Genomic DNA, 4,951 nt, shown 5'->3' with positions numbered 1-4,951 from the left:
AAAAAAAAACCCTACAGATCGATCTCCATCTTATAATCTTTTTCCGATCGATCTTTATCTCTCTTTCTCCTGACCGCTTGCTCTAGCCCTAGCACTAGTTGTACCCGATCGCTAGCCTCCCTGGCAAGCTCACCCAATCACCAGCGCTAGGGGTAGCAATCCTCCTTGGCCGGAGACGGGAGACACCACATGGCAGGAAAGAGGAGAAGAAAGCCATGCCAAGGGGAGGCCTCATGCCCACCACTCACCGGGATAGTGCGATTTCAATCCATGGAAGAAAAGGTACGTCTCAATCTTCAAGAAACAGATGACCTATGCGGTTTTATCATGATAATGGGTAAAGATTTATAAAAGATTCAGTATGGCATCTCCATTGTTCTAATAGGATTATCAATAATCGATCGATTAAATATTGTTAGGAATGTATATTGTCAGAGATTTGACCTTTATGAGTTCAGCGTGATAATCGGTAAGATTTTATTGAGTTGGTCTGGTGCCTTTGCAAATTCGCACCAGTTTTTGAATTACTAATTTCTTCTTTAAATTTTATCACATTTATGTCAGCTAACTATGCATTCAGAAATATTACAAAAATAAATTAAGTTAGTATGCACAACTTATTTTTATGTGATTGTTGGTAACATTATATATATATACATACATCGATCATTGTTTTAGTATTTATATTAAGGGCCCCGGGCTATAGTTTCGCCCCGGGCCCCCGAAATCTCAGGACCGGCCCTATGTCCTGTTTGAGGTGGATCGAATGCTCGGCATCTCCAGTCCTAATGCTGAATTTACCAGCGTTGGTGTCTGGGCTATGCACAACTACGAAAGCAAGGTCTGGGCATTCAAATACCGGGTGGAACTGCCAGTTGCGGAGCTCACCGTGCAGTTTGGAGTGTTTAAACCATATCGTTGTTGGGTGCCCATTTCTTGGGATGGTGATGTGATCATGCTGCTCCAGTTTGGTGACTGGCTACTTCAGCTTGACATGGATGGCAAGGTGGTTGCTAGTTTGCGCCGTCAAAATGGCCTCTTTCCTACTCAAGATCGGCTCAAGCAAACTCTTGTTCAGCATTCCTTCTTTCCGACACTAGGGGGTTATGTTGTCAATGCTCCACCTTTCATCTGACCAGAAGATTATGTTGTGAACACTTAACCTTTCGTTTGAGGGCTGTAGAGTGTTATGGTACTTCTTATCGGCCTAGCTCTGCCTATCCACATGAGCTGTAGTATGTATTAACCGGTTTCACTATGATGAGCCCGCTACTTTCTTTGTTGATGCATTAAAAATTATGATTGAGTAGTTGGGACCATTTCATGGTTGTGTTATAGTTCATCGAATGTCCTTTTGGGTGGGAGTGGCTGCCCGGAGTGTTGATGCTAAAATTACAAGTCATTTGGATCACTGTTTGAAGTGTGCACACATATTTCTGACTCATGGTTCTGTTTTTTTTATTCAAGAGTAGACTTCTTTTTCCCCTTTATACAGTGGTGTTCTTAGTACTCAAAGTTAGCAATCTCGTTGTCTCTTGTCTCTGTTTATTTACCTGAATAATTGACTTGTCTTTTTATTGAGGTCTACTTTTCTAGAGATTACTCAGTTGTCTTTACAATACTAATTATTTAGCAAAGGTACATTTGATTCCTATTTTTTGTGTTTTGCTTAGCTGAAGGTGAAATGAGGCAGATTATCCTCCTTGTTGGCTTGCAAGTTGCACCTGATTTTCATAAAAGGTTGGCGCACTAGTTAAATTGAATGATTGTATTATAGTCAGCTTTCAAACAAAATGCTCTGTTGCAATTCATTCTTGTTCATGATCCAATTGCATCTAGTTAGCTGTTGAAACATACTTTTACAATTTTGTATGTGTTGCATCACTTGGAATTATATTTATCATTTCAGTTTCGCTGCTAACCATTAAAGGAACCAATGCTTCATGTGTTGTTTGATCTTAACATTTGCTCAAGAAATGAAACTTCTTCTAATATGCAGAGAATTGATCTTTTTTTTTACTGTGACTGGAGAGTTGGGTCCAATATGAGAATGGCCTGTTTCCTTTTTTGTACTTTTTCCGTTACTTTTTACTTCGCATATTAGGTTTGTCTTAAGTCAAGTTTTGACTATTAATAGGTCATGATCAATAATCTTTGACTGTTCAACATTAGATTTTGTTGAATATCCTTTTCAGCTGAAGTGGCTGCCATGAGTGTTGATGTTAAAATTATAAGTCATCTGGGCCAGCATTGAAATGTTTGCCAATTGTTCTGACCCATGTTTCAGTTTCCTTGAACTGAAGAATGGACTTTCTTTTCTTCTTCTTAGTACTCAATAGTAGCAATCTAACTGTAGAATTGACTTCTCATTTTATCGAGGTCTTCTTTTTTAGATTACACGATGGTGTTCTTACCATTATTTTTTTTGCAAATAAAGGTGTGTTTTCTATTTCTATGTTGTGTTTTAGCAGGTTTCTTAGAATACAATCTTTCAGTTAAACCTTCTCCTAGCAAGTTGCACCTGATTTTTTTACAAGAGCTATGAGAATTACTTTAATTGAAATATTGTGTTATAAGCAACTTTTTGACTATGTGCTCTGGTTTGTAGTTCGTTCTGGTTCATGATTCCATTGCATTTGGTTAGGTATTTAAACATACTATCGCAACTCTGCCTTTGTGTTGCATCGTTTAGAATTATATTAATCATTTCCCTTTAGCTGCTAAGCACTTTATGGAAACAATGCTTCATATGATGTTTGATCTTAAGATAAGCTGGAGCAATGAAACTTGTATTGATAAGCAGAAGAAAGGTTACCATGGTCAAGCGTGTATGAATTAGGTCCACTATAAGCCGGCTTGGCAAGTTATAATCAAGAAGCTTTGACTATTTCATGTCTGCATGAAATTTATACCTGTGAGAATATTCTTTTGGGCTGAAGTGGTTGCTGCGAGGTTGATGCTAAAGTTACAAGTCATTTTGGTCAGTGTTTGGAATGTTACCAGTTGGTCCGACTGATGACTCTGTTTTATTGAACTGAGGGAATGGACTTATTCTTTTTTAACCTTTATATAGTGGTATTCTCAGTACTCATTACTCAATAGTTAGCAATCTGGCTGCCACTTGTCTCTGTTTATCAAACTGAAGAACTTACTTGTTCTTTTAATGGTGTCTTCCTTTGTAGAGATTACCGGTGTTCTTCTTAACACTAGAACTTAGCAAATATACATGTGTGTCATGTTTCTATTGGTTGTAATGGTCGCTGAAACGAGGCCGATTATCCACTTGTTGACCAGCAAGTTGCACCTCATTTCCAGAAGAGCTTGAAGCACTACTTTTGTTATATTAAGTGATTACATTATAGTCACCTTTTCAGAAAGGTTCTGCTACAATTCATTCTTCATGATCCATTGCATCATTTGGAATATTCTGTTATGATTCCAAGTTCTCGTTGCATCATTTGGAATTGTCATTTCACTTGGGCTGTAACCATTTTAAGGAATTAATACTATACTAACACTATTCCATTGATAATTAGGATCACCTATGTAGAGCTGATAGCAAAGGTAAGAAATGGACTAAGTACTAAGTAGGGCTGGTGTTTGTTGTGCCTTTCTTACTGGTGTTTTTTAACTGCAGTTTTCTGCTTATTAATTTGAGCATTAGGGATTATTTGCTGTTGACTGTATTAAAGAAACTATGGCACCTGATTTCCATCCCCACACATTCAGGCCCTGACCTTTTTTTCGATTTTAAATTATACTCCTTAGTAGCTTACCACTTGTGCCATGCGGTAAATTCAGGCCCTGACTGCTGTGAGTCCTGTACGGAGGAGATGAGAAGCAAAGTCCTGCTGATGCTGTGGGCGCTTGAGGAATGGTGTTATTGTTCGCAGGAAGGTTGATGGTAGTACCATTGGCGCCTCGGCGCAGAATTATAATGCAGACTTTCTTGTCAGGCAGATTGTTATTCATCAGATGAGTTGTGGACCTGCAAATAAATTTTTGAATATGATTGATTGTCCTCAGACGGCCTTGTAGGATTGTTTTTGGAAACAGATGCAAATGCGACAGCTCAGAAGGCGTCAGGGCATGGATTGGAAGGAGCTGGATCGTTCACTGAGCAGGTATAACACAGTTGTGATGGAGATGTGAGCCGAAGCCTCTCTAGTTCCAGATGACCTTTTCTCTACAACATTTGCAGACGATAAGCCAAGCCCTAGCGACAGCAAAAGTGCACTTCACAGGGTCTCTGTTCACTGTTTATAAGAATATTGTTTGCGGAGATGTGTGTGCAGCCCAAGTGCCCAACTGGTTGCCTGATTCCTACGGCTGTAAGGAACTGGTTATTTCACCTCCCTTTGGTGAAACAGAGCATGATGCTACTGATTTATTTCTTGTGCTTTTCTATGAGCAAGCATGCTGATGCTCAAAATAAGTATTGTTAAGAGCAGGCATGTTTACGCTCAAGAAAAGAAGGAACGAGAAAACACTTGAAAATCTCGGGTTGGCGTGTTGCGCAATAAGACGCCCACCATCCATGCTACTATATGCTGTACCCTGGAGCTCTGCCTTAAGAGTTGAGAGGGATTCAGAAATTCAGGCCCTGACTGGTTGTTAATCCTGTGCAGAGGAGATGAGAAGCAAACTCCTGCAGAGGAATGGTGTCATTGTTGCTTGAGTGAAGCTTTCAGTGATGAGGCTCCGACACTAATCAACAGCCTTGGTTCAGTTTTTTCATTTCTAGTAGTGGGACCTTCGCCAATTGTGATGCAGACACTTGTTAAAAATTATTTATTGAATAGAATATCTTATTGTTAAAAATTGTTGGGATGGCCGAGTGGTCTAAGGCGGCACATTCAGGGTGTGTTCCGAAAGGGCGTGGGTTCGAATCCCACTCTCAACAAATGAAATTTTCATTTTCTCTAATAAAAAACGTTCTCCTCTTTTCATT

At 39.4% G+C, this 4,951-nt stretch overlaps 1 long non-coding RNA gene and 1 other non-coding gene across 2 annotated transcripts; both read left to right on the top strand.

Moving 5' to 3' along the window:
• The first annotated feature begins 28 nt into the window (after positions 1-28).
• LOC123172453 (uncharacterized) lies at positions 29-4,014 on the top strand. Its single transcript, XR_006485600.1, has 3 exons — positions 29-282; positions 1,674-1,740; positions 3,802-4,014. It is a non-coding gene; the product is annotated as an uncharacterized lncRNA (long non-coding RNA).
• An 809-nt stretch (positions 4,015-4,823) lies between these two features.
• Positions 4,824-4,903, top strand: TRNAL-CAG (transfer RNA leucine (anticodon CAG)). Its single transcript has one exon. It is a non-coding gene; the product is annotated as a tRNA-Leu (tRNA).
• The last annotated feature ends 48 nt before the right edge of the window (positions 4,904-4,951 follow it).

Source organism: Triticum aestivum, unplaced genomic scaffold (assembly GCF_018294505.1).
Source record: "Triticum aestivum cultivar Chinese Spring unplaced genomic scaffold, IWGSC CS RefSeq v2.1 scaffold20263, whole genome shotgun sequence".
Taxonomy (NCBI): Eukaryota; Viridiplantae; Streptophyta; class Magnoliopsida; order Poales; family Poaceae; genus Triticum; species Triticum aestivum.
This window is presented reverse-complemented; position numbering and strand designations above follow the sequence as displayed.